The 11,548-nt window shown below is 38.2% G+C and overlaps 1 protein-coding gene across 1 annotated transcript in view; it reads right to left on the bottom strand.

Annotated features, from left to right (window-relative positions):
* Positions 1-11,236, bottom strand: part of KCNK2 (potassium two pore domain channel subfamily K member 2) — a 130,092-nt gene extending 118,856 nt beyond the window's left edge. Inside the window, exon 1 of the mRNA XM_031060589.1 lies at positions 11,182-11,236. The gene's annotated coding sequence lies outside the window, so the exon portion shown is untranslated. The remainder of the gene's footprint in view (positions 1-11,181) is intronic.
* Positions 11,237-11,548: the final 312 nt, after the last annotated feature.

Below are 11,548 nucleotides of genomic sequence, written 5' to 3' on the forward strand. Positions count from 1 at the left end.
CAGCAGGAAAGGAGAGCTTTGAGAATCTGCAAAACTTAAGAACCACAGTAAAATACTTCTCTCTATTTGTGGTATCTGTATACACCAGTGTCTAGACTGGAAAACACTTCCAAACAGCATTCCCCAGAAACAACATTAGTATCTGCACTTTCTAGAAGAGTAGCCCAGTCTTTGCAGCTGGTGGTTTTTTTAAAGGCTGCATGGCAAACATGAACACACACAAATTTTGGGGGGGAGCAGGGTTTTGTTTGTTTGTTGGTCTTGGTAACTAGTAAAATCAGATGAGGGAGAATTTATATTTGAATTCTTTTATGCTAAACTTTTAAAGAAAGTACCCACTGACTTTTTACCTACATTCTGCTATTTCATAGCAATCCCATCACAATTAAATTCTTCTATAGAGGACTTCATTTTACCCTCTGTTATAGCGATAATTCTCCCAGTTTTCTCTCCTGCAAAAATTCTGAGAAGGAAACATAATTTTCAGCAACACATAATTGTTTTCTACAGTTACAACTATGGTTCATACTAATTACATGATGCTTTAATGACAAAAGTCCACTGAAAATTCACTGGACAAAAATCCACCTTTGTGTTGATAAGAAATAATTACATCCAGCGTCTGTAGCTAAATCAATACTAATCCTTGCTACTATATTACACAGAAATGTCTACAAGTAATTCCTATGTCTTAAAATGTAAACTTTATGGTGACTCAAGGAAATGGAGGATAAGTTTTCACAACTGTTATATGCTAGCAATCCAAGACCTATTTTTGCTAGTTTTTTGATCAATATCTTTCCATTACTGTGTACTTCTGAAATTATACATAAATCCCTGTGAAAAAAACCCACATTGAATATTTGCTCTTTAGGATTTTCACATTTGCAAAGCTGTATAGAAGATTCCTTTCCTTTTTAGCCCAGGCTTTTTCCGTGTTTTATTTTTATCTGACCCAAATATCCCAAAACCTAAAAGTAGCTTTTTTAATCAATGCACATTCGTTAAGAAGCATCACACAAAAATAAACAACACACTTTCTGTTGCATCCTACCTTAAAACTCAAGAGACAAAGCAACTTTTAGACCATCACAATTTGGCGGACAACTCTTGTTCTCACGCATTCTGTAGTCCTTAGTTCTTTCAACATGACCTGGAAGATGTTCCCATAGGAAGTTATCCTAGAGCAAGTCAATTGCCATCTAGGGACTTACGCCTGGAACGTGGCCCTTTTGTGCATGGATGCAGCTTAAGGAGGACATCAGCAGTTATAGTGCAGCTCTGTCATCCAAGAAGCTGTTCTTCCTGCAGGGAGATCTAAGGTATCTTGACTTGGGCATTTAGAAATCTAGAAACTGATTAAAATTCTGGAATATTCTGACAACAGCTGCTTTAAGCAGAAGTTACCAGATGGTAATATTTGTGTGGGTACCACATCATCTGGCAAGGAACAAGCTAATGATGCACAAAATGCTTTGATGCACAGCCTTCAAGCAGTAAACTTAAAGTGATATGAGGCCATACAAGGACTCATCCACACTGCTCTGCAATTCTGTGTGATACAAAAAATTTTTTACCAATACAAGTGCACAGGTAAGGAGTCACAAAGTTATTTGGCACATAATGGTTGTTGGTATTAAAAAGAGCATCATTCCTTAAAATGACTAATATTTGCGAACATCTATGGAGATTTGCAGGAAGCTATAGAATATATTTTAGATATATACAGTTGGGATGGTGGGTGTTTGGAACATAAAAATCCAGTAGTCACATGGAGATTAAAGCACAGGCCTCTTTCAGTCACATTTTGGAAATGGAACACAATGACAGCCTAAAACCCCAAAACCAACTGAGCCTGTCAAGTTTAAGGAAAACCACTGGAAAACTCAGGAAATACTACTTATATGGGAATATCTTCAATACAGACAAGACTAGAGCTGTTCCCTGCAAAGAACAACTTTGTATTTCAAGGCAGCTGGTTTCAGAGCTATCTGCTCCATGTATATGTATAAGAGGCTCTGATTCAACTCCTTTGATATGAATTACATGATTGATAACAGAAAAATGACGGAAAGAGTAAGTGCATTTCTTGCATTGGTCTTGCAAGGATGTGTGAAGACTCTGAAGGCTCAAAGCATCAATTTCCTGGGGTATTTATTTATTGAAGAAATCCATGGAGCATTGTTCATGCAGAAGTAAAAGTATCAATATCCATTTAACCATGTGCTATTTCAAGAAATACATGGTTGTGCTCTGCATTTCAATTCTTACTCCAGAGTTCACACATCCTATTTGTAACCAACCCAGCTATGGAAAATGCAAAACAAAAAATAGGCCTTCACACACACCTTGATTTCACTCTTTCATTGAATCCTTGAGTACTTGCACTACAAAAATGAGAACCTTTTTAAAGTATATACTTTTACAGATCAGGGCTCAGCTGGAATCTCTCTGAAAATCATGTTGAACAGGTAGCCTGCTGATTTAAATTGCAGTGTTGAAACCTTTACAAAAGAACACAAAATAATACTGAGTGATTAGTTCAACATTCTTGTGTGCTTGAAAGCTCTGAATCTGGGAATTTTGTTTGTTTCACTGAAAAAATGTAGCTGCCTTTCTCTGAAATAATTTATTTCTCAGAAAATACATTTTTCATAAAAGATGAGAAGTCTTCTGACATAAACAAAGCTTGACCAAGGTCAGATAAATTATGTTTATGAATATATACCTTTATAAAGCATGAATATGTTATTCATTACTATTTTGACTTCTCTTAGGTAAGACTTCCTTAGGTATGCATATGCTGCACAATCAACTGTTTAAAATAAACTAGAGTGAAATTCACTATAGATGGTCTAAGTCTGTAACTGATCTACGACTCTGGTGGTTATCCTTTGTTCCTCTATCTTGCTATTTAGGACTTCTGAGAAAGTAATTAGAGTGATATTTTTTGTCCGTAGAAATTTAAGACAGAATAATCACATCAAGTCATATAAAATTGTTTGTGTATTTTCTTATTTGTTCTGTTGGACAATTTCTCCAGGACAACTATTATGTTCATATCCTCAGTATATTAGCATCCTGCAGTAATGTATTTAGGGTGGGCATGTTTATTATATTTATTAACCAAAGGACAAAAATAACAGAATGAGATGTAATAGAACACATACATCTTCTGTGCAGTTAGCAAGCAATGTATTTAATTGTTTCTCATTCATAATTGTTGATTTAACTGGAAGTCAACAACAGATTCTAAATTCAATACTATTTACTGAGTACAGACCAAATTTTGTTCCAGAGGTTTGAGCAACCCTGAACTTTCAAGTACTACCATAGCCCTATAAGTTTCTGTGGCAACAGTGAGGAATTCCCACTAAAATGTATCTGGATGTCTGCATTGGGAGGAGAGATATATCCTGCATAGCCCTGTGTCCATCAGCAAGGCTATGGTCACATAACGTTCTGCCTACCTCTTGTGTGGGGCTCTGGCACGTTAAGACACCTAGATCATGTTCTCTCTCATTCTCCCAACAGCTGAGGTTTGAGAGAAGCTCTTGTGCAAGAGTGGAAAGCCAGAATCCAACCATGCTGATTGGAATGAGCTGGGGAGTAGACATGAGCGAGCAAGAGCTACAAATCCCCCAAAATGCCAATGGCACAAGGCCAGAGGCTCAGGACCAGGCTACAAGCACCTGAGGCCACCCCTGCTGTTCCCCTCTCCTGAAGTGAAGCCACCAGGTCAAGGATGTGGAAGAGTGGCATACAGCATTGCCTATTCCCATATGCAGAGGGGAACTGGTGCAACTTCCAATAACCTCCATTTCCACCCAGACTAATGAGATAGTCAGCTCAGCACCTGAGCACCTGTCTGAGAATTGACACACATATACACACAAAACAGATTGCCAGAACAGCATAAACAAAAATCATCTCACTTGGCAGAGCCTCACAGATTTATCACACCTTTTATCTCACAGACTTATCTGTCATCATTTTACCATGACTTACTTCATCAACACTTCTTCTTTCCCCAGAGCTGGGTCTTAACCAAAAATTTCACATGCAGCTCTAAAATCCCCTACATTTTCAGATTAAGAGATATGCCAGAAATTTTATTTTCCCATAGTCAGGAAATTATTCTTACAAAACAATAGTTCTCTCCAGTCCAAATAGAGTAATGGGTGCAGGCTTGATTCTTCTGCCTGCAATTGTACAATTATGCTTTTCTTATGCTGTGTATTTGTCATGATTTCACTTTGATCACATCTATATACTGAAGTACTCAGCTGATGGAACCACTGGCTTTCTTTTTGAATAGTGGATAATGAGCAATGAAAGTAGAGAAAATCTGCATCTGACAAAATGTTGGAATTTGGATACATGATAAAATACCTCAAATGGTAAAGGATCTTATGGGTTAAGTAGCTGTTTTGTCTCCTGAATCATCACAGGACTAAAAGTGCTACATGGAGCTGGAATTGGAGACAACACAAAGAGTCATTTAGAACAGGCATTGCTATCTTCAAATACAATGTGGATGAAAACTGTAGAAACTCTGGAGGTCATTCTACTGCCATTAAAACAAATTGCAAAATTGTTGCAAGGGAGAGGGAGCAGGAGCCAGCTATCTGATAGGTTATTAAATACTGAGCCCTATTTAAAAGTATGTAATTTCTTCAATACTCAGTCTTCAATGCAATTTGTCATACACAATCTGTTTAACCCTCATAATATAAGAATTGTTTCTACATTTTGAAAATACAGTAACTACAGGGGAATTAGTGATCCTCCAGAAAAAGTAGGGTAACTGTGCCTCAGCAGCTACCTCATTTTTTCTGGCTATGAGTAAGTGTCAGTATCAGGATTCAAAAACAGAATTTCTTGGCTTTTCTTCTCAGGACAATATCCAAAACGCTGTGTCACTTTCTATGCTGCATGAAAACAGACTTAAAATAACACCAGCATTTTCCACCTTGTACTATGTATATCCCTTAATTTTAAAAACATTTCATGTAACTCTATCCAAGCTCAACAAAAAGAACCCATGGTCTGAATCCAAACACACCAAGTATAGAACTCCCCAAGGTCACACCCTCACTAGCTTTTTTACACCTGCACTACACTGCCTGCAAAAATAGTTACCCTATAGGCTGACTTCTGGAGAAATTCCTACTTTTGCAGATCCATTGTTGTTAGGATACAACAATATCAAAGCCATATAAGGCTTGCCAACTGTTTGATCATCACTTCACACCTTGTGGGCAGAAAACAAGTACAATTAATGCAGCTCAATTCCTTAAGTCAAAAGTGCATAGATCCAAGAATTTCATATTTTTTCTAATAGTGATTCTGTCTTTAACCTACAGCAGAGCAAGATGAATTGAATACAGAGTAGACAATGCCCTAGTAAATATTCTAGATTAACATTTTAATTACTTCTACTACCTTTGTAACAAAGACAAGATTAACAAAATCATTGCAGGATTAAGTAGTTACTGTCTAATGTTCCCAGTCTTATTATGATTTGTTCAAACCCATTACATGTACTTCCATATTGCAAGAGAAATCTATCTTTGTTCAAAACTAGCATATTTTAACAGGGAGCACTCCTAATGACACACAGGTCCTAACAAAACCAGCAACTGAATAGAATAGAGGCAGTTTGGTACTAAAAGACATTTAATAAATGGGATTTTCATGTCAATCTGGGCCTGCCATTTTTAAATGGTACCTCCTAACCCTCTGCAAGAATGGGCAAATGATGTTGGATGCTTCCTAGGTTTTTTTTTTTGACACATGTATCTTCAGGAGAACATAACCATGTCAATCATATTTCTTCTAGCACACTAAAATAAAAACATGATCCTCATTGAGTCTATAAAGATAGTCACAGGGTTTTTTATTTTACTTATCTCCATTATCAAGTACAAACTCAACTTCAGCATGAAGCTGCTATGACCAATTTAGACAATAAGTCTCCTTTAGATTACTTTTTTTATGGTCTCTTTACACCAGTAAGTTGTGTTTAAACATGTCTTTCAAATTGGTATATTCCATGTATTGTTTAAAAGCTGTGATTCTAATAATTTTGTCCACTTCAAGATCCATTTATAGCTTCCTGTATAGGTAGGCAGGATTTAGCACAAAGGAGCATCCAAATATAGATGGTTGTGTTTAGCACAGTGTTTGTTACCACATTATTTTCCTGCATTCCTGTTCCAACATGAATATAATTTCCCAGTGCAGAGAAACCTCAGTTGTAGACAGCTTACAGAGATCAGCCTCAGGCCAGGAGTACTCTGGAAGAGAAAAGTTATTCTGTCCTTGGAGACGCGTGCCATTTCTGGAATGAAGGCTGATATGTCAGCATAGAAACAAGGATGTCAAATATACTACTTGGAGCAGGCATACCTGAAATTTTCCCAGGGATAGCAAAGATTACACTTTCCCTGATACCAGTACTGGAATTATATATTTTCAGAAGCAAGGGAATGAGGAGTGACCACACTTTGTAAAATGATCAATTTTTCTCCTTACTATCACCAAACACTTCCAGACCCTTTTCCCCACTCTTGTCAGGCTGATCCCTCTCTTTATCCCCCTATTTAAACTTGTGAGCAAGGAATGAATGTTTTGTTACTGTCATGAAGGAGTGGTTACACAGGAAGTAGAGAAGTGAACACAAATGCAGGGAAAAAAGGTACGTAGGTAGGTTTGGGCTCGGTCCCCTATCTACACAATAGTCCCTAAAGATTAATGGCACTGCAGTATTTCATAGCACATATTGCCTTGTGTACAGTTAAATCATTTTTTTTAATTTGGAAACTTAATATTCAGCAAGAATGCTGGCTGGCAGTACACAGCAGCTCCTCCATCCAAGGAAGAATTCACATCTCCAAGCAGGACATATTCCTTCTGCTGTCAGTGAGCCATTTTCTACTTTGTGCCAAAGTGTCTGCAGAAGTCTGTCAGTCAAGACAAAACACATCATAGACTCAAAAACTTGGCCATGCCATTCCTCACAGTCTGCTACAGACCCGAGAGCAAGCCAGACAGCATCTGTGGAGAATACAGGAGGAAAGGTGACCTCCAGTTCACCAGCGGGTGTGAACAGATAGGAGAGATGTATTGATTCTGCTATTCTGGGTACATCTCACCCCACACCCACGTTCACACACATCCATACGAAACATTGCTGAAACCCCCAACACAATGTGGTGCATTCCATCCTTTGCACATTCATTCAGGACACTCCAAGAATAATGCCTATACATCCTGCTCGCACAGCATCCCATGTGGGACTGTCCCTCTCTCACACTGCCATTACTACAGTTCCAGCCTGTCCTCAGCCCCTGTGCAGATATCTCTGTAGCATTGCAATTGCCCCAAGGCAGCCGTTCTTACCTTCACATCTTGCACCAGGGTCCTCACCAGCAGCAGCTGACACAGATCCTGTGACTCATGGTCACAAGCCTATGTGTATCCTATGTAGTGCTGGTCAGGTTGGGAAGAAGCTTTGGTTGGAAACAGAAGAGCGAAGAGACAAAGATGGATGTACCATTCATCTCTCAAATATGACTGGAGGTACATGTTGCTGCAACAGATTTACAAGTAGACCAACACTTTTTTTTCAATTTGTTTTCAGTGCTCAGAGTTATTTTTGGCCAAGAATGCTATTCTTTGAGCGTCTGAGCTCCTCTGGAGGCTTCTTCTTCCTGTGAACCGTGGACTGGTTCACTGAGCAGCCTCCAAGTCCTGTGTGGTAAGCTATCAGTTCCAAGAAGAATGAGTCAAGTGTTTGCCCACATGAAATTCATTCCCTGTTATTTTAGGAAGAAGCAGAGAGGCTCATAACTCATTCTCATCATTGCTGGGAAGCAGTCACCAGGTCTCTTGCACAATGCATTGAACTGTGCTTTCATAGTGATTTAGGCAATATAATGTTACAGCCAAGGTAACACATGACATGGCAATGCCATGGAATGTGCCCTTGTAACAAATATTAAATATTTCAGCAGATATCCCTGCATTTCAACAAGGATCATCCATCTACATCCAGATTGAGATCTGTTGAAAATATTATAAAACAGATTCATCTAATTATTTTTAAACTTGTTAACGAAATAATTGCATTACTAACAACGACAGTAATAATTTGAATTCTTACTTATACCATAAATTAAATCTCATGCACGTCCATCAGCATTTATATTGTTCTTCCTTTGAATGTGAAGGGCTTGGAATCACTGGATCATGAGTTTTATTTTGGAAAAATGAAGCTCAGTCTGCAAACCTATATTTGATTCTTGCTTTTTTTTAAAACAGACTGAATCTGTGTTCAACTTTCCTTTGACTGTGCAGATGCATCTTCTTCAGCAAACACAGAGAAGCAATACTCAGCAGAGTCTCAGGTGAAGAAATTAACTCCTCCACTCCAAGCCTATCTTGACACAAGGCCTCAAGATACTCTCCTTTATCAGACTGAACAATTCTATCTTGAATGTCACTCCAGACACAGAATTCCTGCAGTGCTCCATATGGCTTGTGGATGGGTTCATCCAGGCTGAGAATCTTCATCACTGTAATGCCTAATTAGCTCCATGACTTCAGGACCTGTAGAATCAACCAGCCCTACCTACAAAGTCCATACCACAATCTGAAGGTCTTGATGGTGTACTCTCAAACAGGCTTAGAGAATAGACTTCTTGCACCATTCCCAAATCCTGCCTTCTCTCATGGCGCTGTGTAGTTTTCTTTGAAGGCTCAAGGCACAGTGTCTGCTCTACAGATGTTTGATGAACCAGCAAAAAGCACAGAATAAAATGCTATGCAAAACCAGAGTGGCAAGTGGTCACTGTACCTGAGATGGAGGTTAAATTTACCTCTAAATCTTCTCTGTCAACAGGTTATTTAAGGCTTGCCTTTATATTTTTATCCTTCCTGCTGGTTTGAGTTTCTGGATCATTACTGCAGATTAATGATAAATATACTAGTAAGATAGACTTCCTCCCAGTGGTTGGAAACATGTATTTTAGAAACTTGTTCCTCTACCAGTTTATTTCAGTGAGAATTTAGGTTTCCAAGAAACAAATCAGGCTATTTATATATTAGATGAGAAACAGTAAGGATAGATTTTACTTTTTAAATTTCAGCAAAAGCAAGAGTAACTTATAACTGTGCCATTAAAATGTAGTCTGGAGAAAAATGAGCAGATGTAAGTACATTTCTAAGTACCCATCAGTTGAGCTTGATGGTGAGTGAGAATGCAGATATTTTTACATCCCATATTAAAAAAAAAACCAGATGCTGGAATAATCTCAGCAGCTTCTTAATTCTGCAGTCTTTATGCTGTGCTTGGCATTGCAATATGCACAATCTCCCCTGATGTTCACAGGGTAAGTGCGAATGCAAGTATTGGCAGTTGGTAATTTCTCTAAAGAAGTAAGACCTGTGCTTTAGGGAGCCCCTTAAGAGAATGGTCTCCCCTCTGAGTGATAATTGAATATGGCAACTACAATCAATAAATACTTTTCAATTCCAATAATTTGAATCTCACATTGACTCAAATGTGATCCTTTGCTAATGTGACCACTTTGCAATGTGAGAGAGGTATGTTGGTTAAACTCATGTGACTGCAGCTTCCTGGAAAGAAAGTTTAGAATAACAAAGCCACAGACAACTGCAGAGAAAACTCCAAACATATCACCAGTACACCCAGCTTTTAACAGTATCCACTGAAAGAAACACAGAAACAGCAGAGAAGCAAAGGATAACATTAATTCATATGAAAATCCCAGATGGATTAAGACTGCTGAAGGTTGGGGTTATACAGTTATGCCTGATAGTTATGGTTCTAAAAATTAGGTTCTAAAGCCTCTAAGGAGATTTGCAGCACCACTACATTTGAAGTCTTAGACTTGATGGCTTTTTTTACTCCAGGATTGTTCTCCACGTTTGGATTTGTCATATCCACCGAGATGGTCACTAACAAATGTAGTAAGACAGATAGAAAAGCTCTTTAGACTTCTTTTGGGGATTCAGCAAGAGGGAGACTGGCATAGATTGGTTTACAATTTAAAATGGAATGACATCACACTTTTGCCTTCCCTACCAATTCTTTTGGATATACAGCCTGCAAGTAGGGAAAAATTCTGTGGTGTTGATCTGCTTGTGCTTTTAAGATAGAAGATGGGGGGAGAGGGCAGATAGGAGGGAAGGAGGGAGGGAAGAACAGAGGGAGAAAGGGCAAGCTGGTTAATGTTTTTCTTTCAGCTTGTTTTCTATGAGTCACACCACTAAGTATTTGCATTAGCAGGTCTCCTGCTGCTGCTACATCATTCAGCTGTTTGTTTAGTTGCTGTGCCTCTTGAGAAGTCCAGCAACACCAAATTTTTATACATCCTTCTTGTACTTTATTAATGAATTAAATCTTAAAGAAACAAAATGTTCCCATCACTATTCTTCTACCTGTAGAAGTAGCAGTCCCTCCAGTCTCAGTGCTATTACTCACTCAAGTAAAAGTTTACAGAACCAGACCAATATTTATTATTACTTCATTTTATGTTGTCTCCTGACCAAATGGTATCAGAAAAAACTGAAAATAACAACATAACTGGCATGTCACAATAATCAAGTTTAAAGTTCAAAGCTTCTTATTCCCATTTGTGAATTAAAATAAAAAAGTTGCTTAATCTTAAATGTTTGCAAACCCAAACACTGTGTATAACTTGACCAAATCACTTTGAAAGAGTTATATTTCTTTCTTTAGGTATGAGACAAACATTGTCCAGAAACATATCAAATCAGAAGTTATTTAAAGACTGAGACTGGCTTATTCTTGCAAAATTGGGTCTTCAAAAAAATCTTGTTACTGAGTTTAACAAAACTAAGGCTGTGAGCAAAACTCTATCATGGTCAGCATGAAGAGAAGCTGCTAAGTGTAATTAAAGAAAAGGAAGAGCTGCAGACAGCTTATTTTCTCTTTATGAGGATAAACAGCAATTTGCTGTTTGATGATCTTTCTCTCTTGCTTATTCCCCAGTATTCTGAATTTCTTTAATAGTTTGCTTTCAACTAAGCCCTTTTTTTTCATTTTCAAGAGTGCCAGCATAAGATATGCCAATTAAATACAAGGCAGAGACCTGCCCTACATGAAAAGGGAATAAAAGCACACAAACGTACCTGTTCGCAGAGAAAGGTAGCTCAGACAAGAGATCCACTCTATGAGAGAGACAGGGTCTCAAGAGGAGCGCTTGTAAAGGAAGCTCTTCAAAACAGCTTTGTATCTTCTACATAAGATGTTTGTTTTGGTTTTCCTCCTCTTTAATCAAAACAATGACTGGTGGGAGAAAAGCAGGTGTTTTAAGCCTTGTCTTGGTTGTAAAAGAAACAGCAGATTAAGAGAAACTTTTCTTCATTGCAGGCGTGTGATCTACGCAACTTTCTCCTGGTTCAACCCCAAATGGCGAGTGTGGATAGATGGTGTCTTCTTACTTGTGACATCTGTTCCCTGTGTGAATTCAGACATGCGTGTCCTGACTTCAATAAC

This window comes from Geospiza fortis, unplaced genomic scaffold, assembly GCF_000277835.1.
Source record: "Geospiza fortis unplaced genomic scaffold, GeoFor_1.0 scaffold41, whole genome shotgun sequence".
Classification (NCBI taxonomy): Eukaryota; Metazoa; Chordata; class Aves; order Passeriformes; family Thraupidae; genus Geospiza; species Geospiza fortis.